We start from the raw sequence: 26,173 nt of genomic DNA, 5'->3' as shown, positions 1-26,173 counted from the left end.
TTTGAATTCAAGCTATGTGTATGAGGAGCAGGTTCCTCTGAGTCAATTAAGAGAAAAACATGTCTATGAAGTCAATCCTTCTGGAGTTCTATTCAGATCATCTAAGAAATTCAATAAATAGAAGCAGTCGGAGCCACTTTTGTTCTTTTCCACACAGCAGAGCACAAACTTAGATCTTGCTATGGATCAAGATGAGCTGGAGACACTAATGGAGCTAAAGAGGAGAACCAAGATTGAGAAATTTAGGAAACATAAGGAGGCAGCTAGGCATGTTCAAATGGTTAAGCAAAAACTACCAATTCTTTTAACTGAAGATGATTCAGGTCTGGATGCATATGAGGACTTTCTTAACAGGCTTAATCAGTTGAGGAGGCAGAGAGAGGTCCCACTCCTTCATTTTGAAGGAGACATTGATGTGGATGAAGTGTATGGGGAAGATGAGGAAGAGGAGCATGTGGAGCATGAGGAAGAGGAGCAGGTGGAGCAACAAGAGGAGCCACCAAAGAAGAAGAAATCTAGAAAAGGGCCAACCAAGAGGTCACATTCTGGCTTGGGGCAATGATTTGAGGATGTGTGGATACCATCATCAGATGAGGAGATAGATGTAGGTGATTTGAAGCAGGAATATGATGATGGAGCTGAGAAAGCACCTTATATTCTGCCCAATGGAAGGAAGAGCAGAGCATATAAATCACAACCAAGGAAGTGGTACAGTGATGACAGAGAGAACCCAGAGGAGCAGTTTTGTAGAAAGCTTTGTTTCCTTAATGTGTACCAATTTAGGAGAGCACTTCAGACATTTCACATAAGTCAGAATAGGAACTATGAGTTCCACAAAAACTGCAATGACAACATCATAGTTGTGCACACTAATGAAAATGCCCTTTTCTACATTGTAGCTTCTGTTGTTGCAAATGAAAGTACTTTTTGCATAAGAAAGGCTAATTTCCTGCACACATGCCCAGCGGTAGTAGAGAACACCGAGGTCACAGGAAAATGGGTGGCACACCAGTGTGAGGACCTACTGCTCCTCCAAGGAGGTCTCCCAGGAAGAATGCTACCCCAGCGCCTACTGCTCCTCCAAGGAGGTCTCCCAGGAAGAAAGCTACCACAACTGGTACATCATCTGCATCTGTTGCAGGCCATAGGAGAATATTTCATGCTCCTAGACAGACTGGAAGGAAGAGGACTATTTCCTACAAGATGAAATAGTACCTATATGCTTCTGGTAACTAGATGGTGTTGCCTTTGTTTGGCTGCTTGAATTTGATGCCTTTGTTGGCTGTTGAACTAGATGCCTTTGTTAGCTGCTTGAACTAAATGCCTTTGTTGGCTATTAAACTAGATGCCCTATGTTGCTGCTTAACTAGATATTGAACTTTTTGCCTTTTGATGGTTGTTGAACTTGATGCCTTTGTTGGTTGCTTTGAACCAGATGTTGAACTTGTTACCTTCTGATGGTTGTTGAACTTGATGTTGGATGTTGATGGTAGTTGCACCAAAATGAGTAATAGCTGATGCCTTTTTGTTGTCTTTTGATGGCTGTTGAACTTGATGCTAGATGTCGATGGTAGTTGCACCAAAATGAGTATTACTTGATGCCTTTTGTTGCCTTTTGATGGCTATTGAACCTACTGCTAGGGGCCCTCGACGTCAAAAAACCCACCAAAGTGAGGCTATGGTCCCTTGACGTAAAAAAACACCTAAATGAGTCTAGGGTCCCTTGGCGTCGAAAAAACCACCTAAATGAGTCTAGGCTCCCCCGACGTCGAAAAACCCACCTAAATGAGTTTAGGCTCCCCCGACGTCGGAAAAACCACCAAAATGAGTCTAGGCTCCCTCGACGTCGAAAAACCACCTAAATGAGTCTAGGCTCCCCCAACATCGAAAAACCCACCAAAATGAGTCTAGGCTCCCTCGACGTTGAAAAACCCACCAAAGTGAGGCTAGGCTCCCTTGACATAGAAAAAACTATTAAAATGAGACTAGGCTCCCTCGACGTCGAAAACCCCACCAAAGTGAGGCTAGGCTTCCTCGACGTCGAAAAAAACACCTAAATGAGTCTAGGCTCCATCGACGTCGGAAAAACCATCTAAATGAGTCTAGGCTCCCCCCATGTCGGAAAAACCACAAAAATGAGTATAGGGCTATTTCAGATATACAAATCCACATCCACATTGATCATATTTAGCATATTGGGAGATCCAGACATAACCATTACATAACTAATAAGTAGCATAATTGGGAGATCCATACATGACCATTACATAACTAATAGTAGCATAACTGGGAGATCCATACATAACCAGTACATAACTAATAAGTAGCATAATTGGGAGATCCATACATAACCATTACGTAACTAATAAGTAGCATAATTGGGAGATCTATACATAACCATTACATAACTAATAAGGAGATCCATACATGACCATGAACTCCATGACCATTACTGCCCAGTGTGTCTCATTCATCTAAGATTGCCTTGATCCCATTTAGCTTGACCTTGGTCTGCTCCACAACCTTTTCAAGCTCATCAATATGGGCCCGCAACTTACTCTTCTCTTCAACAAGCTTCAACTTCATGTTCCTAATGACAATGGCTTGAGCTACTGTCAGGTTCTTAACCATGTCATACTTCTCCTGGAGCTTGCTCTCATCAGGCTTACTTTCCATTTGGGCCCTCTTCTCATTCACATCCAAAAGGGCTTGGATATCTGTGGGATATTAGGTTCCGGAAAAACCCTTGAGGTTCGAACACTGGGGTGTGCACGAAGATTTCCCCCTACTGAATCATGCTCTCAGCCTCGCCGCGATCTATAAGCTAGCTCGATGAACTCACAACACAAGAGACACAAGATTTATACAGGTTTGAGCCACCGTTGTGGTGTAATACCCTACTCCTGTGTGGTGATGGTGGATTGCCTCTTGGGCTGATGATGAACAGTACAAGGGAAGAACAGCCTCCTGAGGAGAGGTGTTCTTGAGCTGGTGTGGTGTTCTGCTTGAGGGGGGATCGATGATCTGATCAGTTTCCCTTTCTACTGTGGTGGCTAGCCCTATTTATAGAGGCCCTGGTCCTCTTCCCAAAAATTGAGCGGGAAGGGATTCCACAACGACCAATTTGAAAGGGGACAACTAGTACAAGCTATCCTGACTAAAGGTGGTCTTCGCCTATCAAAGGCGCTGGTGGTCACGCCGTCTTGGGCTCCACGATGACCTCCGTCCTGACGTCCTGCTGGTCTTGGTCTTGTTGCATCGATATGGAAACCTTTGCCTAATGCCTTGGTACTCCGCGCCTGCGCTTGCCCCCTTAGCACCAAAGGGGAAACGAGGACGCTGCGCGCGCAGGCGCCCACCTGGCGCCTGATACATCTCCAACGTATCTATAATTTTTGATTGTTCCATGCTATTATATTACTTGTTTTGAATGATTATGGGCTTTATTATACACTTTTATATTACTTTTGGGACTAACCTATTATCCGGAGGCCCAACCCATATTGTTGTTTTATTGCCTGTTTCAGTATTTCGAAGAAAAGGAATATCAAACGGAGTCCAAACGGAATGAAACTTTCGGCATCATGATTTTTTGGAAGAATATCATCCTGGAGGCTTGGAGATCAAGTCAGAAGACCCTTGAGGAGCCCCGGAGATAGGAGGGCATGCCCCCCTACAGGGCGCGGCCCCCTATCTTGTGGACCCCTCGAGCACCCCCCGATCGACTTCTTTCGCCTATATATACCTACGTACCCTAAAAACATCAAAAATCAAGATAGATCGGGAGTTCCGCCGCTGCAAGCCTCTATAGCCACCAAAAACCTCTCGGGAGCCCGTTCCGGCACCCTGCCGGAGGGGGGTCCCATCACTGGTGGCCATCTTCATCATCCCGGCGCTCTCCATGATGAGGAGGGAGTAGTTCACCCTCGGGGCTGAGGGTATGTACCAGTAGCAATGTGTTTGATCTCTCACTCGTGTTCTCGACTTCACACGATCTTGATGTATCGCGAGCTTTGCTATTATAGTTGGATGTTATGATGTTTCTCCCCCTCTACTCTCTTATGATGAATTGAGTTTCCCTCTTGAAGTTATCTTATCGGATTGAGTCTTTATGATGAGAACACTTGATGTATGTCTTGCCGTGTTTATCTGTGGTGACAATGGGATTTCACGTGCCACTTGATGTATGCTTTGGTGACCAACTTGCGGGTTCCGCCCATGAACCTATGCATAGGGGTTGGCACACGTTTTCTTGACTCTCCGGTAGAATCTTTGGGGCACTCTTTGAAGTACTTTGTGTTGGTTGGATGAATCTGAGATTGTGTGATGCATATCGTATAATCATGCCCACGGATACTTGAGGTGACAATGGAGTATCTAGGTGACATTAGGGTTTTGGTTGATTTGTGTCTTAAGGTGTTATTCTAGTACGAACTCTTTAATAGATCGATCCGAAAGAATAACTTTGAGGTGGTTTCGTACCCTACCATAATCTCTATGTTTGTTATCCGCTATTAGTGGCTTTGGAGTGACTCTTTGTTGCATGTTGAGGGATTGTTATATGATCTATCTATGTTATTATTGTTGAGAGAACTTGCGCTAGTGAAAGTATGAACCCTAGGCCTTGTTTCCTATCATTGCAATACTGTTTACGCTCACTTTTACCACTTGTTACCTTGCTGTTTTTATAATTTCAGATTACAAATACCTTTATCTACTATCCGTATTGCACTTGTATCACCATCTCTTCGCCGAACTAGTGCACCTATACAATTTATTATTGTATTGGGTGTGTTGGGGACACAAGAGACTCTTTGCTATTTGGTTGCAGGGTTGTTTGAGAGAGACCATCTTCATCCTACGCCTCCTATGGATTGATAAACCTTAGGTCATCCACTTGAGGGAAATTTGCTACTGTCCTACAAACCTGTGCACTTGCAGGCCCAACAACGTCTACAAGAAGAAGGTTGTGTAGTAGACATCAAGCTCTTTTCTGGCACCGTTGCCGGGGAGGTGAGTGCTTGAAGGTATATCTTTAGATCCTGCAATCAAATCTTTTTGTTTCTTGTTTTATCACTAGTTTAGTTTATAAAAGAAAACTACAAAAAATGGAGTTAAGCTTGTCTCATACGCTTCGTCTTTTTAATATCTTTCGTGAGTTTGATGGAAAGGAAAATTGTGCTCAAGTGATAGAAGACGAAATCTATAGAATGTTTGATACTAAATCTTTGAATGATGAGCATGATTGCAATGTTGTTATTATGAATTCCTTGAATATCCATGATGCTAATGATATGCAAAGCCACAAGCTTGGGGAAGCTATGTTTGATGAATATGATATTTTTAGTCCCCCAAGTTTTGATGAGAATATTTATTATGATGAATGCATGCCTCCTATTTATGATGATTATATTGATGAAAGTGGGTTTGGAAGAGTGTCAAGTTTTGGAAGTAGTGATCCCACCATTTTGGAGGATGTTGAATCTTAATGTGATGAATATGAAAGTGGATTTGGAAGAGTGTCAACTTTATTTAGTGATGATTCCACTATTTCGGAAGAGGTTCCAATTGATTATGAGAACAAAGTTGCTATCTATGATGATTATTGTGATGACTTGTATGCTATTAAGAATAATGATAACCATGAAACTTGTCATCATGATTTTAGTTTTCAATTGGATTATGCCTCACATGATAATTATTTTGTTGAGTTTGCTCCCACTACTATTAATGAGAAGAATTTTGCTTATGTGGAGAGTAGTAAATTTTCTATGCTTGTAGATTATGAAAATAATGATTTAGGTGCTGGTTATATTGTTGATTTCATTCATGATGCTACTGAAAATTATTATGAGGGAGCAATATATGCTTGTAGGAATTGCAATAATGTCAAGTTTCCTCTCTATGTGCTTAAATTTTTGAAGTTATGCTTGTTTTGCCTTCCTATGCTTGTTGATTATTGTTCCCATAAGTTGTTTGCTCACAAAATCCCTATGCATAGTAAGTGGGTTAGGCTTAAATGTGATAGTCATATGCTTCATGATGCTCCCGTTATGTTTCAACTCTTATCTTTTATGTGAGCATCATTGTCATCATCATGCCTAGCTAAAAAGGCATTAAAGAAAAGCTCTTGTTGGGAGACAACCCAATATTTATCCTTACTGTTTTTGTGTGTTCACATGATTATGCTACTGTAGTAATCATATTTTATATCTTTTGTTTCAATAAAGTGCCAAGTAAGACCTTTAGGATAGCTTACGGTGATAGTTGTGTTGATCCTGCTGAAAATCAGAAACTTTTGCACCCAGTAAATTAGTTTTTTTAATTCACATAAACTTGCTTCTGATATGATTCTTTATTCTACAGATTGGTACACAAATTTCTTAGGACTTCCTAATTTGGTAGGATTTTTGTAGTACCAGAAGTATACGTTTGATACAGATTACTACAGACTGTTCTGTTTTTGACAGATTCTGTTTTCTATGTGTTGTTTGCTTATTTTGATGAATCTATGAGTAGTATCGGAGGGTATGAACCATAGATAAGTTGAAGTACAGTAGATATTACACAAATATGAATTTAGAATGAATTCATTACAGTACCTAAGTGGTGGTTTTATTTTCTTATACTAACGGAGCTTACGAGTTTTCTGTTGAGTTTTGTGTTGTGGAGTTTTCAAGTTTTGGGTAAGGATTCGATGGACTATGGAATAAGGAGTGGAAAGAGCCTAAGCTTGGGGATGCCCAAGGCACCCCAAGATATTCAAGAATAGCCAAAAGCCTAAGCTTGGGGATGCCCCGGGAAGGCATCCCCTCTTTCGTCTTCGTTCATCAGTAACTTTAGTTGGAGCTATATTTTTATTCACCACATGATATGTGTTTTGCTTGGAGCGTCATTTTCTTTTGTTAGTATTAGCTTGTTGTTAGTTAGAATAATGTTTTGCGTCTTTAGTTTCAATAAAAATGTCAAGGATAGACTTTACCATGCTTATTTGCTAGTATACATGTTGCTGTTTGAAAACAGAAAGTTTACCGCTGTTGCAAAAATTCCCTAGAAAAGTCAGAGAACGTTATAATGTTGAATCTTTTTGCATAGTGAGATCTGATAAATTTATTACAGTGGGAATTTTATTTCATAATTTTTGGAGTTAGGGAAGTTTGATGAATCTTGCTTTCTTTACAGACTGTACTGTTTTGGCAGATTGCTGTTTTGTTTGCATTGTTTGCGTATGTTTGCTTGTTTAATGATTCTATTTGAGGATAGAAGTGTTAAATATGCAGAGGCATTTATTATGCAATGTTGAATAATAATTTTAGTGATTTTTTATAGTAGAAAATGACAAGGTTTTGCATTGGTTTATACTAACCTATCTCACGAGTTCTTGTTGAGTTTGTTGTGAATAAAGCTTTTGATAAAAAGAGAAACCATGATATGAAAGGAATTAAGGAGACACAAAAGTTCAAGCTTGGGGATGACCAAGGCACCCCAAGATAATATTTCAAGAAGTCTCAAGCATCTAAGCTTGGGGATGCCCCGGTAGGCATCCCACCTTTCTTCTTCAACAACTATCGGTTAGTATCGGTTGAGCCTAAGTTTTTGCTTCTTCACATGAGTTGTGCTATCCTTGCAATGTAATTTTATTTTGCTTTGCTTGCTGTTTGAATAAGATACCAAGATCTGAATTCTTTAATGAGAGAGAGTCTTCGCATAGTTACATAAATATTTAGCTACTCATTGATCTTTACTTATATCTTTCGGAGTAGTTTGTCTTTTTCTTTAGTACATCATTTATAGAGCAAGGCGGTGGTTTTATTTTCTAGAAATTAATGAACTCTCATGCTTCACTTATATTATTTTGAGAGTCTTAAACAGCATGGTAATTTGAATGAAAACTACCATAGGAGGTGAATTGGATGCTATGATCAATTTGATACTTGATAATTGTTTTGAGATATGGAGGTAGTGATATTAAAGTCATGCTAGTTGGGTGATTATGAATTTAAAGAATGCTTGTGTTGAAGTTAGCAAGTCCCATAGCATGCACGTATGGTTAAAGTTGTGTAACAAATTTGAAACATGAAGTGTACCTGGCTTGTGCATCCTTATGAGTGGCGGTCGGGGACGAGCGATGGTCTTTTCCTACCAATCTATCCCCCTAGGAGCATGCGCTTAGTGCTTGATTTTTGATGACTTCTAAATTTTTGCAATAATTATATGAGTTTTTTTGACTAATGTTGAGTCCATAGATTATACGCACTTTTACCTTTCCACCATTGCTAGCCTCTTCGGTACCGTGCATTGCCCTTTCTCACCTTGAGAGTTGGTGCAAACTTCGCCGGTGCATCCAAACCCCGTGATATGATACGCTCTATCACACATAAACCTCCTTATATCTTCCTCAAAACAGCCACCATACCTACCTATTATGGCATTTCCATAGCCATTCCGAGATATATTGCCATGCAACTTTCCACCGTTCCGTTCATCATCATCATGACATACTTTACTTTTGTCATATTGCCATTGCATGATCATGTAGTTGACATCGTATTTGTGGCAAAGCTACCATGCATAATTTCATACATGTCACTCTTGATTTGTTGCACCATCCCGGTACACCGCCGGAGGCATTCATATAGAGTCATACCTTGTTCTAGTTTCGAGTTGTAGTTCATATGTTGTAACCAATAAAAGTGTGATGATCATCATTATTAGAGCATTGCCCAAAAAAAGAAAGGCCAAAAGAAAAAAAAGAAGGCCCAAAGAAAAAAAAGAAAAAAAGAAAAAAAGGAAAATATATAAAAAGGGCAATGCTACTATCTCTTTTTCCACACTTGTGCTTCAAAGTAGCACCATGTTTTTCATATAGTGAGTCTCATATGTTGTCACTTTCATATACTAGTGGGAATTTTTCATTATAGAACTTGGCTTGTATATTCCTACGATGGGCTTCCTCAAATACCCTAGGTCTTCGTGAGCAAGCAAGTTGGATGCACACTCACTAGTTTTCTTTTGTTGAGCATTCATTTGTAGCTCTAGTGCATCCGTTGCATGGCAATCCCTACTCCTCATGTTGACATCAACTGATGGGCATCTCCATAGCCCGTTGATTATCCTCGTCAATGTGAGACTTTCTCCTTTTTTGGCTTCTCCACACAATCCCCAATCATTATTCTATTCCACCCATAGTGCTATATCCATGGCTCACGCTCATGTATTGCGTGAAGGTTGAAAAAGTTTGAGATTATTTGAGTACGAAACAATTGCTTGGCTTGTCATCGGGGGTATAGAAGTTGGGAACATCTTTGTGTGACGAAAATGAAGCATAGCCTAACTATATGAATTTGTAGGGATGAACTTTCTTTTGCCATGTTATTTTGAGAAGACATGATTGCTTTGATTAGTATGCTTGAAGTGTTACTATTTCTTTTATCAATATGAACTTTTATTTGAATCATTTGGATCTGAACATTCATGCCACAATAAAGAGAAATTACTTTGAGAATCATGCTAGGTAGCATTCCACATCAAAAAATTATGTTTTGATCATTTACCTACTCGAGGACGAGCAGGAATTAAGCTTGGGGATGCTTGATACGCCTCCAACGTATCTATAATTTTTGATTGTTCCATGCTATTATATTACTTGTTTTGAATGATTATGGGCTTTATTATACACTTTTATATTACTTTTGGGACTAACCTACTAATCGGAGGCCCAGCCCATATTGCTGTTTTATTGCCTCTTTCAGTATTTCGAAGAAAAGGAATATCTAACGGAGACCAAACGGAATGAAACTTTCAGCATCGTGATTTTTTGGAAGAATATCATCCTGGAGGCTTGGAGATCAAGTCAGAAGACCCTCGAGGAGCCCAGGAGATAGGGGCGCGCCCCCCCTACAGGGTGCGGCCCCCTGTCTCGTGGACCCCTCGAGCACCCCCCGACCGACTTCTTTCACCTATATATACCTATGTACCCTAAAAACATCAAAAATCAAGATAGATTGGGAGTTCCACCGCCGCAAGCCTCTGTAGCCACCAAAAACCTCTCGGGAGCCTGTTCCGGCACCCTGCCGGAGGGGGGTCCCATCACCGGTGGCCATCTTCATCATCCCAGTGCTCTCCATGATGAGGAGGGAGTAGTTCACCCTCGGGGTTGAGGGTATGTACCAGTAGCTATGTGTTTGATCTCTCTCTCTCTCTTGTGTTCTCGACTTCACACGATCTTGATGTATCGCGAGCTTTGCTATTATAGTTGGATCTTATGATGTTTCTCCCCCTCTACTCTCTTGTGATGAATTGAGTTTCCCTCTTGAAGTTATCTTATCAGACTGAGTCTTTATAATGAGAACACTTGATGTATGTCTTTGTAGGACCTTGAGAAGAGGTGTCTAGAGGGGGGTGATTAGACACTAAGTACCAAAGTTGCAGTTTTTAACTTCTTTAAGTTTAAGTGGAGTTTACGCACAAGTTTAACATTCACAATACATAACAAGCAAGCATGCAAAGAGTATATGAGCAGCGGAAAGTAAAGCACGCAACTTGCAAGAATGTAAAGGGAAGGGTTTTGGAGGATTCAAACGCAATTGGAGACACGGATGTTTTTGTCGTGGTTCTGATAGGTGGTGCTATCGTACATCCACGTTGATGGAGACTTCAACCCACGAAGGGTAACGGTTGCGCGAGTCCACGGAGGGCTCCACCCACGAAGGGTCCACGAAGAAGCAACCTTGTCTATCCCACCATGGCCGTCGCCCATGAAGGACTTGCCTCACTAGCGGTAGATCTTCACGAAGTAGGCGATCTCCTTTCCCTTACAAACTCCTTGGTTCAACTCCACAATCTTGTAGGAGGCTCCCAAGTGACACCTAGCCAATCTAGGAGACACCACTCTCCAAGAAGTAACAAATGGTGCGTTGATAATGAACTCCTTGCTCTTGTGTTTCAAATGATAGTCTCCCCAACACTCAACTCTCTCTCATAGGATTTGGATCTGGTGGAAAGAAGATTTGAGTGGAAAGCAACTTGGGGAAGGCTAGAGATCAAGATTCATATGGTAGGAATGGAATATCTTGGCCTCAACACATGAGTAGGTAGTTCTCTCTCAGAAATAGGATGCTGGAAGTGTAGGTTCTTTCTGATGGCTCTCTCCATGAATGAAGAGGAGGTGGAGGGGTATATATAGCCTCCACACAAAATCTAACCGTTACACAAAACTTGCCAAACTCAGTGGGACCGAATTGATAAACTCGGTCGGACCGATTCAGCAAATCTAGTGACCGTTAGGATTTTCGGTGGGACTAAATTACAACTCGGTGGGACCGATATGGTTAGGGTTAGGGCATAACGTAATCTCGGTGAGACTGATTACACAAACTCGGTGAGACCGATTTTGGTAATAAGCTAACCAGAGAGTTGGTCAGGCAAACTCGGTGAGACCGATTACACAAACTCGGTCGGACCGATTTTGGTAATAAGTTAACCAGAGAGTTTGCATTGTAATCTCGGTAGTACCGATTGCTCAAACTCGGTGAGACCGATTTTGGTAATGGACATACACAGAGAGATTACAATGCCATCTCGGTGAGACCGAGATCCCTATCGGTGAGACCGATTTGCCTAGGGTTTGTGGCAGTGGCTATGTCATCTGAACTCGGTGGCGCCGGATAGAAAGAATCGGTGTGGCCGAGTTTGACTTTAGGTTTAGGACATATGTGTGGAAGTGGGAAAGTAGTTGAGGGTTTTGGAGCATATCACTAAGCACTATGGAGCAAGAAACTCATTAAGCAACACCTCATCCCTTCTTGATAGTATTGGCTTTTCCTATAGACTCAATGTGATCTTGGATCACTAAAATATAAAATTAAGAGTCTTGAGCTTGAATCTTGAGCCAATCCTTTGTCCTTAGCATCTTGAAGGAATTCCCACATCTTTTAGTCCATGCCACTCCATTGTTGAACTTATCTGAAACATACTAGATAAAAGTGTTAGTCCAACAAGAGATATGTTGACATTAATTACCAAAACCACCTAGGGAGCACTTGTGCTTTCAATCTCCCCCTTTTTGGTAAATGATGACAACATACATCAAAGCTTTAGATAAAGATATAAAGAATAGCAAGTAAAGCTTTGGAAAGACATGTAACAAGCATAGTCTCCCCCTACATGTATGCAATCATGTGAATATGGAATATAGAAGCATGTGAGAGCATAACCATGATAGAGTAGGCAATGTGTTACATGTATCTTGGCCATATGCATCAGAGCAAAGAATATTAAAGGAAATACCTTCATGCCCATGAGTCCTTCTTGCAAAAAGTATGTACATCAGCAAGAATCCCTCATACACATTATTGTGATGCGTATACTTACCTTGTAGTCTTGAGTTGGCTTAGGATGGAATGAACCTGCATAAACAAGGTTAGATAACACAGGTACATCTACTAGCCAGAGCGAACAGAATAAACCACAAGAATACCAAGACTGGGATGACATGTAAAGAGTGAGTACTAAGTACCACATTGGATTAGACATGTCCCGAAGAGTAAAGATATGCAATGAATTTAAATGATTTCTTTCCCTTAGATGTCTTGCTCCCCCTGAATCTAGCAGGGGATACTGGGAGAAGATAGGGAACAGAAAATCAGAGCTGAAAGATATAAATGAACAGAGCTAATGCAAACTAATGCAAATAAGCACATATGAACATGTCTTTCCCCTCAAGAAGACATGTGGCATCTCTCCTCTTGAACACCAAGCATCTGGGATCCTTGAGAAATACTTTCTACTTGAGTATTCTCTCCCCCTGGAGATCTCTTTCTCCCCCTGAGGAGGTGATACTATCCCTCTTTGATGTGATCTCTCTAAGTGATAAGCTTTGATGTGATCTCTCTCTCCCCCTTTGACATCAATTTCCAAGAAGGGTTTGATCCTTGAGTCACAGCACAAAGCATTTATATAAATGTGATGCTTGTAGAGGACAAGATTCATTGAGTGGAGCTGGATCAGAAGAAACACAGAATAAGTGGCAAACTGTTTTTCCTGTTGTGAAATCGGTGGCACCGAGTGGTATGCTTCGGTTGTACCAAAAGGATTCGGCGGTGAAACCGAGTTCATCACAGAGAAAACACTTGTCACCTCACCTCACTAGACTAGTAGGATCTCACAAAGATTTGCAAGGAATTTACTGAATGATATGCAATGAATTGGATGCAGAAAATGCAGAGCAAACAGAAAGAAATCTAGATGAAGTTTTTTTTGAAAGGGGAAACGAATATGCATGAGACTAATGCAAAAACACAGAAAAGAACACAAGAGAACTTCATCTAGAGATGGTCGGCGACAAAGTCACCTATGTTAGAGTATATTGACTTAGGAGTCAAGTGAGATCACTTGATCATAGGTCATACTCATCGTTTAAGCTCAAAATGGGGTTGCCATTTTTCATTTAAGCATCTTGATGTATTCACATCTTGATGTATTCACATCTTGTCGAGTTGCTTTAGCTCATGACTTGGAGTAAAGCTCCTCTAAGATGGAATAACATACGTTGGTTGGTGGTGTTGAACATGTAGTTGAACTTGTGTGGGTTGCTCAAAGGTTGATGTAGCTCATCAAGAGTTGGGAGCACCACTTGGAATTTGAGTCCATCTACCTACATGGGTTAGTTCTTGCAAGGAAGAGCACTTGTGTATCCAAAAATGACAATCATGAAGCTCAACATAGAAATTGTCAAAGGATATGTTTGAATGGTTCCGTGCTTCCTTGTCTTCAACCACCATAGTGTAGAGACTTGGTGATGTAGAGATTGCTCAAGATGTGAGTAGATTACAATCTCATGGAATTTGATCCAATCAAGTACCTACATGGGTCATATAACATGCAAGATGCAAATATATCCAAGACATAAGATTTTCATCATAAGAGAAAAAATCAAGGATTAGTCATAAGCTCATGTCTAGCATGTATCCAATGGAGTTTCTACTCCAAGTTTGAAGCATCTATGATGTTCAATTCTCCTCTCAACCTGCAAAAAACTTTCTCATCAAGAGGTTTAGTGAATATATCCGCTAATTGCTTTTCGGTGCGAACATGCTTAAGATTAATGTCACCCTTAGCAACATGATCTCGAATGAAATGATGACGAACTTCAATATGCTTAGTTCGAGAATGTTGTATGGGATTGTGACCAATTTTGATAGAACTTTCATTGTCACAAAGCAATGGAACATGTTTCACATAATAATCTTTAAGAGTTTGGGTCATCCAAAGTAATTAAGCACAACATGAACCAGCGGCAATGTATTCCGCTTCGGTGGTGGATAAGGATACCGAGTTTTGTTTCTTGGAGGACCAAGACACAAGAGATCTACCAAGAAATTGACAAGTACCTGAAGTGGACTTTCTATCAACCTTGTCACCGGCATAGTCCGAGTCGGAGTAGCCAACAAGATCGAAAGAGGCCCTCTTAGGATACCAAATGCCAAAATTTGGTGTATGGATTAAGTATCTCACTATCCTTTTCACGGCCTTAAGATGACATTCTTTAGGAGCAGCTTGATATCGTGCACACATGCACACACTTAGCATGATATCGGGACGTGAAGCACATAGATATAACAATGAACCAATCATAGAGCGATAAACCTTTTGATCAACGGGTTCACCATCTTTGGTCAAGTCAAGATGTCCACTAGTAGGTATGGGTGTAGTCATACCTTTGCATTCTTGCATATTGAACTTCTTGAATAGGTCCTTGGTGTACTTCATTTGAGAGACAAAGGTACCTTCCTTAGTTTGCTTGATTTGCAAACCAAGAAAGAATTTGAGTTCACTCATCATAGACATCTCAAACTTCTCTGACATTAGCTTCCCAAACTTTTCACTAAAATGAGGGTTAGTTGATCCAAATATGATATCATCAACATAAATTTGGCATACAAATAATTCTCCATTAACCCTTTTAGTAAAAAGTGTGGAATCAATTTTCCCAATTTCAAAGCCTTTTTCAATAAGGAACTTGGTCAAGCATTTATACCACGCTCTAGGAGCTTGTTTAAGACCATAAAGGGCTTTGTGAAGTTTGTAAACATGATTGGGTTTCTTAGGATTAACAAAGCCAGGAGGTTGTTTAACATAAACTTCCTCCTCTATTTCACCATTTAAAAAGGCAATTTTAATGTCCATTTGGTATAAGGTGATATCATGGTGATTAGCATAGGCAAGTAAGATGCGAATGGATTCAAGTCTAGCAACAGGAGCGTAAGTCTCACCATAGTCCATACCTTCGACTTGTGTGTAGCCTTGGGCGACGAGACGTGCTTTGTTGCGAACTACTTGTCCATCTTCATCTTGCTTGTTGTGAAACACCCATTTGGTACTGATGATGTTGTGGTTGTTGTCGGGCTTCTCAACAAATGTCCAAACTTGGTTTCTCTCAAAGTTGTGTAGCTCTTCATGCATAGCATTTATCCAATTCGGATCTTCCAATGCTTCTTTGACCTTCATAGGTTCAATGCTAGAGATGAAATAATAGTTTTCACAAAAGTTAGCTAAACGAGTTTTAGAGCGAGTGATTCTCCCGGTTTGAATATCATTGTAGATTTGCTCGACGGGATGATCTTTAGCAATTCTTGCTCGAACTCGTGAACGCTTTTGCTTGGTTCTTGGTTGAACTTCTTCTTCATCTTGTTCTTCTTCTTGGCCTTCTTCATTGTTGGCGTTGTCGTTCTCTTGTCGTGGTGGAGAAGGAGGTTGTTGACATTCATCTTGATGCACTTCCTCGTTTTCTTCATCTTGGTGTGTCCCACTTGTGGATGCTTCCGTATCAACTCTTGGTTCGCCTTGTCGTGAGGTAGAAGCTTCCACTTGGACGGACGAGGTACTCTCCTTCACCTCCGTTGGACGGACCTTGCCAATAGACAAGTCTTGGGTTGCTTCCGAAGGATCTTTGTCTCCTACATCAATTGGCAATTGCTCTACTTGCGAGCCGTTAGATTCATCAAACTTCACATCTACCGTCTCTTCAACCTTTCGGGTGAAATTGTTGTAGACACAGTAAGTGTGAGAGTTTGAGCCATAACCTAGTAGGAAACCTTCATGAGACTTAGGAGCAACTTTAGAACGACGATGCTTATCAAGAATGTAGCACTTTGAGCCGAATACTCGAAAGTATCCAACTTGGGGTTTGTTACCAGTGAGGAGCTCGTATGCCGTCTTGCCGAGTAGCTTGTGAAGATACAAGCGATTTGTTGCATGACAAGCTGTCTCAACCGCTTCTGCCCAAAAGTGCTTCGGTGTCTTGTACTCATCAAGCATCATTCTCGCCATTTCGATGAGCGTACGGTTCTTCCTCTCAACAACTCCATTTTGTTGAGGTGTGTACGTAGCCGAGAACTCGTGTGAAATCCCTTCTTCGTCAAGAAAGGTGTCCACATTTGCGTTCTTGAACTCCGTTCCGTTGTCGCTGCGAACCTTCTTGATCTTCACTTCAAATTGATTTTGGGCCTTCCTAGCGAAGTTTTTGAAGATCTTTTGGACCTGCGATTTATCATCGAGAAAGAACACCCACGTAAATCTTGAAAAATCATCAACTATAACTAGACCAAAAGAATTTCCACCGAGACTCTTGTAAGAGTTGGGACCAAAAAGATCCATGTGAAGTAGCTCAAGTGGCCTCCTTGTGTTCATGATGTTCTTCACGGGATGCCTTCCTCCAACCTTTTTACCTGCTTGACAAGCACTACAAAGTCTATCCTTATCAAATATGACATCGTTAACACCAAGGATATGATTCCCTTTAATAAGCTTGTCAAGGTTTCTCATGCCAACGTGACCTAGTCGTCTATGCCATAACCAACCTTTTGAGGATTTAGCAATGAAGCAAGTTTTAGGTTGAGCCTTTTTAGTGAAATCAACAATGTATAGATCACCTCTACGTATACCGGTAAAGACCATTTTATGATTGTCTCAACGAAACACTTGGCAATCTACTTCAATAAATAGGACATTGAAACTGAAATCAGCAAGTCTAGATACTAAAAGTAAGTTGTAGCCAAGAGATTCAACGAGCATAACATTCTGAATGGAGCTATCATGTGATATGGCCACCTTACTGAGGCCAACCACCTTACCCTTTGAGTTTTCACCGAAAGTGACATACTTTCGAGGACTATCATTTTCAACAAGCTCACGAAACATGTCTTTATCTCCGGTCATGTGATTGGTACATCCACTATCAAGAACCCATTCCTTTCCTCCTGACATATATCCCTGAAGATTTGCCATAAGACCAAAGTGTCTCATTGCATCGTCAAGATCGAAGTCACTATCATCATCCTCATCATAGTATCCATGTTCAACATCGTCATGTGGTAGATCAAGTCCTAGAGAGGGTAATTCGTTAGAGTGAGCTTGACAATGATCTTGCTTATGAATTCTTATAGCTTCGGAAATAATATCACCAATAATTCCAACATCTCCTTTGGCACGCATAAGATTTGTAAGTTCAAATAGACGATCACCAAACATAGGATCACTAGTATTCATCTTACTCAAGGCAATAGACTTATGGAGAATTTCATCTAGATTTTTCAAGGAATAATTTGGAAAGCGTTCCTCAAGAAATTTCCATATAGTGTAGGCACACTCAAGAGTAGGCAAGTTTCTAATCAAATTTCTGGGAAAGCCTCTAGTGATAAGATTAACAGTTCTAAGATTCCTAATCATGTCAATTGCTTCATCAAGGGTAGGATGCATACGATCAACATGAGGTGCACAAGGGCTAGCAATGTACTTGTTCAAATGATATTGATTGAAAATTACAAGCATCTCATTTTTCCACTCATGAAAATACTCTCCATCAAGAATAGGCACTCTATGTCTAAGACTCCCCAAAATAGACTCATCCATCTTCCTCCAATGGTGATTAAACCAAGGCAATGGAGACCAATGCTCTGATACCACTCGTAGGACCTTGAGAAGAGGTGTCTAGAGCGGGGGTGATTAGACACTAAGTACCAAAGTTGCAGTTTTTAACTTCTTTAAGTTTAAGTGGAGTTTAGGCACAGGTTTAACAATCACAATACATAACAAGCAAGCATGCAAAGAGTATATGAGCAGCGGAAAGTAAAGCATGCAACTTGCAAGAATGTAAAGGGAAGGGTTTTGGAGGATTCAAACGCAATTGGAACACGGATGTTTTTGTCGTGGTTCTGATAGGTGGTGCTATCATACATCCATGTTGATGGAGACTTCAACCCACGAAGGGTAATGGTTGCGCGAGTCCACGGAGGGCTCCACCCACGAAGGGTCCACAAAGAAGCAACCTTGTCTATCCCACCATGGCCGTCGCCCATGAAGGACTTGCCTCACTAGCGGTAGATCTTCACGAAGTAGGAGATCTCGTTGCCCTTACAAACTCCTTGGTTCAACTCCACAATCTTGTCGGAGGCTCCCAAGTGACACCTAGTCAATCTAGGAGACACCACTCTCCAAGAAGTAACAAATGGTGCGTTGATAATGAACTCCTTGCTCTTGTGTTTCAAATGATAGTCTCCCCAACACTCAACTCTCTCTCATAGGATTTGGATCTGGTGGAAAGAAGATTTGAGTGGAAAGCAACTTGGGGAAGGCTAGAGATCAAGATTCATATGGTAGGAATGGAATATCTTGGCCTCAACACATGAGTAGGTAGTTCTCTCTCAGAAATAGGATGCTGGAAGTGTAGGTTCTTTCTGATGGCTCTATCCACGAATGAAGAGGAGGTGGAGGGGTATATATAGCCTCCACACAAAATCTAACCGTTACACACAACTTGCCAAACTTAGTGGGACCGAATTGATAAACTCGGTCGGACCGATTCAGCAAATCTAGTAACCGTTAGGATTTTCGGTGGGACTAAATTGCGACTCGGTGGGACCGATATGGTTAGGGTTAGGGCATAACGTAATCTCGGTGAGACTGATTACACAAACTCGGTGAGACCGATTTTGGTAATAAGCTAACCAGAGAGTTGGTCAGGCAAACTCGATGAGACCGATTACACAAACTCGATGGGACCGATTTTGGTAATAAGTTAACCAGAGAGTTTGCATTGTAATCTCGGTAGTACCGATTGCTCAAACTCGGTGAGACCGATTTTGGTAATGGACATACACAGAGAGATTACAATCTCATCTCGGTGAGACCGAGATCCCTATCGGTGAGACCGATTTGCCTAGGGTTTGTGGCAGTGGCTATGTCATATGAACTCGGTGGCGCCGGATAGAAAGAATCAGTGTGGCCGAGTTTGACTTTAGGTTTAGTACATATGTGTGGAAGTGGGAAAGTAGTTGAGGGTTTTGGAGCATATCACTAAGCATTGTGGAGCAAGAAACTCATTAAGCAACACCTCATCCCTTCTTATAGTATTGGCTTTTCCTATAGACTCAATGTGATCTTGGATCACTAAAATATAAAATGAAGAGTCTTGAGCTTGAAGCTTGAGCCAATCCTTTGTCCTTAGCATCTTGAAGGAATTACCACATCTTTTAGTCCATGCCACTCCATTGTTGAACTTATCTGAAACATACTAGATAAAAGTGTTAGTCCAACAAGAGATATGTTGACATTAATTACCAAAACCACCTAGGGAGCACTTGTGCTTTCAGTCTTGCCGTGTTTATCTGTGGTGACAATGGGATTTCACGTGCCACTTGATGTATGTTTTGGTGACCAACTTGCGGGTTCCGCCCATGAACCTATGCATAGGGGTTGGCACACGTTTTCTTGACTCTCCGGTAGAAACTTTGGGGCACTCTTTGAAGTACTTTGTGTTGGTTGGATGGATCTGAGATTGTGTGATGCATATCATATAATCATGCCCACGGATACTTGAGGTGACAATGGAGTATCTAGGCTACATTAGGGTTTTAGTTGATTTGTGTCTTAAGGTGTTATTCTAGTACGAACTCTTTAATAGATCGATCCGAAAGAATAACTTTGAGGTGGTTTCGTACCCTACCATTATCTCTATGTTTGTTCTCTGCTATTAGTGGATTTGGAGTGACTCTTTGTTGCATGTTGAGGGATTGTTATATGATCTATCTATGTTATTATTGTTGAGAGAACTTGCGCTAGTGAAAGTATGAACCCTAGGCCTTGTTTCCTATCATTGCAATACCGTTTACGCTCACTTTTACCACTTGTTACCTTGCTGTTTTTATAATTTCAGATTACAAATACCTTTATCTACTATCCATATTGCACTTGTATCACCATCTCTTCGCCGAACTAGTGCACCTATACAATTTATTATTGTATTGGGTGTGTTGGGGACACAAGAGACTCTATGCTATTTGGTTGCAGGGTTGTTTGAGAGAGACCATCTTCATCCTACGCCTCCTATGGATTGATAAACCTTAGGTCATCCACTTGAGGGAAATTTGCTACTGTCCTACAAACCTGTGCACTTGCAGGCCCAACAACGTCTACAAGAAGAAGGTCGTGTAGTAGACATCAGCGCCCGCCTGGCCTTGATCGTCATGGCTTGCGTCACGGGAACCTCGTGAGGTACCCCTTGGCCTTGATCTCCCCGCCCCCTCGCGAGCCTGTCTGTTGAGGCCGCTCCTGAGGAGGCCTTGTGTCGTCCGCCCCGCGAGGCTTGGCCCCTCGCGAGGGTCTTGAGCGTTGGTTGATGAAGATGGGCCGCGCTGGGCCACTAGTGGAGCCACGCCATGGGCCGCATGCAGGCAAGTCTGGGGACCCCCATTCCCAGAACGTCGACAGTAGCCCCCGGGCCCAAGGAGCACTTGGACTTGGCTTAGCAGCAAAGCCAGAGGGCAAGTGCGGAGCGCCACGGCCCCCAACAGCCTGCGGCCTTGGTCGACACGTGGCAACTAATTGGACGTGGGCGTCTCCGCTTTCCCATGCTGCCTCGACAACTACCCCACTTGATGAGTCCCTACTGCATGCAAAAAGGGTTATCATTACCTCCGATCGTGGAGGTCGACGGTTGGCCTCCCTTGGGCTATAAATGAGGAGGGGCGAGAGCCTCCGTAGCCCATCTCTTCCTGCCCTGCTTGCTTCTTCTTCCCTGCTCCACCTCCAGTCTTGGCATCGATGGCGCCAATCCATAGATTCTCGGCCGCAGAGAAGGGGAAGGCTCCCCGGGACGGACTCAATCCACTCCTGCCGACGAAGAGGCCAGTCCACCGCCACCGCGGCGAGGTAGTGAGGCTGGAGATGACGAGGCCTTGGTGCGAGCGGCCACCTGCTGGGTACCCTCTACTCCAATGCGCCCCAGTTGAGGGCTCCAAAGAAAAGGGCGGCGAGCGACGCCGCCCGTACCGCAACCGAGGTCGGCATGCTGTGGTGGCGCGCGCTGTCGCCCCTGGAGTCCACGCCGCGGATTCCTCTCACGAGCTCGTGCTGCATGCGGCGATGCCTCCAAGCACCTGGATCTGCCTTCCTTTGTTCTTCTCCATCGAGATGCCGCCGAGGGGGCCTCTCGAGCTTTGGGTGCAGCACGCCGACTATAGCGCCCCGGCGACCGGAGCGGAAGTTGAAGTCGTTTCCTCGGGCAAGATCTTCATGACCCGAGGCTGGGGCGAAGTCGCCCGGGTCTGCCGAACGGGGGGTGCCCTCATGATCCATTTTGAGTACAATGGCGCCTCTGTGTTGTTCTTCAAGGTTTTCGACGCAAAAGGCCGCCGCCTAGAGTGTTGCCCCGGAGGGGGTAGTCGGGAGATCGACGCGGCAAGGGTTGGGCCTGTCGTCCGCTCCCCTAATGGCTCCTCCAGCGGCAGCAACGACGCTGGGGAGTCCAGCGACTCTCCTGAACTCTTCGAGACTCCGGAGACGAGCGACGACAGCTACGCACCCCCGAGCTCTCGCCGGGCCCAACGCAAGGCGGCAACATCGAGACGTCGCCGCCGCTGATCTGGATGGGGTCGGCACTGGTCTCCCGTGGCCCACTGTTGACAATGGAGTCGGCCATGGAGGCGCGTGTAGTTAGGGCTCCTCAGAGTTCTCATCTTTTGTTCCCTGCGTGGAATCGAGAAAACACCCCATGGGGGCATGTAAAGGGTCTGCGATGTCTTCTGTTGATGTTATCCTCATTATGAAATCGTGCTAGTGCTTGTCATGTCCTGGCTTGGTTCCCCCTTTCTAAACTCGTGACGACTTGGCGCTCTACGTTGACAGGTCCCGGTCCCCAGGCAAGCTGTAGCCGTCTCTGGTATGCCAGGTCGCGATGTCGTGGTCAAGGCCAGGAGGTGAGAGGCTCGAGGTCCAGTAAGAGCCCCTGAGGTGCAATGCTCAGGAGGTCCCCTTTAGCACACAAGCAGCCGCCGAGAGGTGAGAAAGGAAGGCAATGTTGCCGCCACAGGGCCGCCTCAAGTGAGAGATTCTGCGCTGTAACGATTAGTTGTTCCAGGCGTGAAACTTATCTCGGCAATCTGGAGTCGTTCCCTTGCGTTGCGCCAGACTTGTGTGTCGGCAGCTGTGGCGCAGCTAGGTCAGGCCCGTGCAAGCTTCCCCTTTCTTCCCCACACTCTCCTTCGTGCTCTACGTCCTCAGGTCCCAGCCCTCAAGCGAGCTCAGCCGCCGCTAGTATGCCAGGTCGTAATGCCGTGGTCAAGGCCAGGGGGTGAGGGCTGGAGAGCCAGTAAGAGGTCCTGAGTCGCGATGCTGAGGAGCCCCCCTTTTAATGCGCAAGTGGATCGCATGGAAAAGAGAGGGAGCTCGCGGTGCCGCCCGCTAAAATCCTCAGGAGGTTCCTGTAAACTAGCACGAGAAAAGCACGGGTTGCCATTATGATTGCCGGCCGGCCATAGGGTGCTCCGAGAGAGAGGTGAGGGGACTGAGGGCCTGGTGAGGTGACACGCGCGGGGCTGCCGCGGGCCAGAGCTCGACCACTCAGATTTGTCGGCGTTGTAGGGACGGACCCGTGTGCAAGCATCGTGCCAGCGCGAGCGGCTATCGTGGTAGGTGGCCATCGAGCAGGTGATAATCATAGGTAGGTTAGGCATGAAAGGCAAATCAGCTTAGGTAAATGTAGGATGGATACATGCCATTGGGTCGGACCCAAGCAGCTTGGGGATGATGTAGCCCGAGGGGCGCCCCCAGCAATGTAAGTTAAAGGCATAAGAAAAAGATACATGCCGCAGGGATGGACCCATGCGGCCTGGGAATGATGCAGCCTGAGGGCGCTCCCAGCTGAAACGAACTTGGAAGATGTCACCTGGTTCCGTTGTAGAAGGGGGGGTTGGAGCGGCTGAAGACGCGCGGTGAAGGGGCCGACCTTCACGAGCCACCAGGGCCCCGAGCCTCGGGAGGCTCTGGGGGTCCAGGTGGTTCCTTGAGGACCGTCTCCATCTCCGCTAGGACCGCGTGATGCCTGGCCCCCTGAGCCGCCAGAATGCTCTGCAGGTGACGATGGTAGGTGGCAGCCGCGTTCGGCATGCCGAAAGGCATGCAAACGTAACTGTGCGGCAGACCCTCGCAGCGTCCCATGCGCGAAGGCCAGAAGTGCTCCTGAGATGTGGCTCGGTTGAGCCCTGGGACATCAGTGCAGACGTGCAGCCCACCATCCTTGCCTGGATGGGGGTCCACACTAGGCAAGCTACGGTAGTCGCGCATGGGCCTCGCTTCCTGAAGCTCCTGGGTGGTCTTGGTGATGAACTCCTGAATGTTGGGCTTTCCCTGTCCCATGCCTTCCTGAGGGAAACGTGCCGTGAAGCACTCCTCCAAGTGGTGCCTGAGCGCCTCCCTCGTGATGTTGGCGAGGTTTGAGGCCCTCCAGAAGAGAGCCCCTGAGCCCTGCCCGAGGAGGGTGCCAGGCGCGCCTTCCTATGCAATGGAAGAAGGCATCCTAGGCACGGGCACTGATCCTGACGCGACACCATCCGGGATGCCAACCTCCTGAGGTCTTGTGTGGAGCGGTTGCTTCTTCTTCTTGGGGATGGCCTCAGGAGGGTTCTCGCCCTTGTTGTTCGGGTCCTCGGTTGCTGCAGCTTGGAAGGCACGCTCGAGGGAGCACACCGCATCTCTCTCTTCACAGGGGACCATGATGATTCCGCTGTTGCCTGGCATCTTGGAGATGCTCTTAAGGCCGCAACCAACCAGTAATGCATCCGGAGTGCACGGTGTGTCAGCTGAGAGAGAGGCACTCCCACGCTTCAAACTCCTCAGTACAAGCAGAAGTCGACAAGCGTGCGGCCGGTACCATCCTTGCCTCTGGCGAAGGGCTGAATAATGGGTGGTTTCAGCCGAGCGAGTTGCTTCCTCTGCCTGGGTCTCCCACCGCCTCCTCGGGCCGAACCGTGCCGAGCCGTTGCGGCACGAACCTTCGCCTTCGACGAGCTCGCGGGGGCGACCAGGAACTTCAAAGACGACTCCCGCATCGTTGGTCAGGAGGCGAATCTCTACAAAGCCTACCTCAAGAGCAACAACCAGGTGGTGACAGTCTTGGGTGGCACACTAATCCTTTCTTTACTCAGTTCCATATGTACCGGCATGTCATGATCGATGAGAGTGGATCATCATACGTATTCGTTTGTAGATCGTTAGTACTCCCTCCATCCGGTAATTCATGTTGCGGCGGTGTTTTTGCAATTTAGCCCTCGATGTTTTCCTGACCAAACCGGCGGTCCTCTATCTCCTTCCTCACTCTTCTTTGACGTCGGCCGATTTGGTCGCGCCTCCCTTGCCCTCACCCCCGCCGCCTTGCTCCCCCTCCCGTCGCCTTACGCTGCTCTCCTCCCACCCCCGCCGCCCCACGCGGTGGTTCCCATCCTTTCCGCCCGCCGCCTCATTCCCCTCTGCTTGCCGGCCGTGAAGGTTCGATTTTTTGTAGACCAGTATCCGGAGTCCTCACTCTCTTCCCGCCGCAGCCCCACCCCACCCCTCCCGTGTCATCTTCGGCCGCGGGAGGGGATCACGCCGGCGCAGGTCTGGGCAGCGGTGGTAGAGCAAGTACTTGGCGACGACGGCGGCATTGAAGGTACGTGGCGACGGAGGCGGAACACTTCCTGGTGGGTGGCAAATCGCGTAGCTTGGCGGCGCCGGCCCCTGGAGACACACGGGCGACAGCAGACGAAGAAGACGGGGGTGGAGAGACTTGTTTGTGATTGTTTTGAAACTATGAGGGCTTTTTTATAAAATTGATAATGAACTACGCCTGCGACATGAATTACGGGACGGAGGGAGTATTAGGCTGCAGCATGCCGTTCGTACTAGTGGACCATCGGAGCAACTCAACAGGGAGTTCCTCGCCCATGTCCTGACGCTGAGCGCTGCGCCACCCGAATGTCGTCATAATTGGCTTCTGCGCGGACGGCCAATATAGAATCTTGGTTCATGAGCACATGTCATTGGGTTCTCTCGAAGATCACCTCCATCTTCATGATAAATTTGTGTTCGGGTCATGCCAAACCCTATAAATTTCGCTCATGATTCGGTCGCTTGAGTTTGTGTTAATTAACCACCGGATCGATCTTGTGCTCCCCTCACCAGATCGGTCTCCGGCAGGCAAAGCATCGTTGGACTGGAACACAAGGATGAACATAGCTGCCCGTGTGGCCAAAGGTTTAGAGTATCTGCACCACAAAGGTGTGGTGTACCGTAAATCCATGGGTAGCTCGGAGATGGCTACCACCCAAAGTTGTCCCAGCATGGACTGGCAGACCTTGGACGGTTGCTTGAAGAGGATAACAAAGGCTGGTGTACTAATTTCTGGGGAAGCACTACCATTGCCCCCGAGACATGCATTACCGGGAAGGTGACCATGGAGTCGAATGTGTACAACTTCGGCGGACTGCTGCTGGAGATGATCACGGGGTGGAGGCCCATTGACCCCGCCCAACCCACTGCCGAGGATCAGAACCTTGTCGCATGGGTAAGTTCATTACCATTCACATATTTGTAATCTATAGAGTGAATGATGTCATGTTTGCTGTTGGATCAGGCCACGCGACTAATGAAGGACAGGAGCCAATTCCGAAGGATGGCAGACCCGGCGCTGCAGGGTTGGTACCCGTCCATGGATTTGGAGGAGGCCCTGACAGTTGCTTCCATGTGCGTCCACCAACAGCCGACCATGAGATCGCCCATCGGCACCCTCGTCACATCTCTGTCTCGCCTCGCCTATGATGTCGATCCACTCGAATCATCACACCCTGCGACACCTAGTTAA

The 26,173-nt window shown here is 44.9% G+C and overlaps 1 pseudogene; it reads left to right on the top strand.

Moving 5' to 3' along the window:
* Positions 1 to 208: 208 nt before the first annotated feature.
* On the top strand, positions 209 to 26,173 carry LOC123080654 (probable serine/threonine-protein kinase PBL7; annotated as a pseudogene).

The sequence above is a fragment of the Triticum aestivum genome, chromosome 1B, assembly GCF_018294505.1.
Source record: "Triticum aestivum cultivar Chinese Spring chromosome 1B, IWGSC CS RefSeq v2.1, whole genome shotgun sequence".
NCBI classification, from domain to species: domain Eukaryota; kingdom Viridiplantae; phylum Streptophyta; class Magnoliopsida; order Poales; family Poaceae; genus Triticum; species Triticum aestivum.
This window is presented reverse-complemented; position numbering and strand designations above follow the sequence as displayed.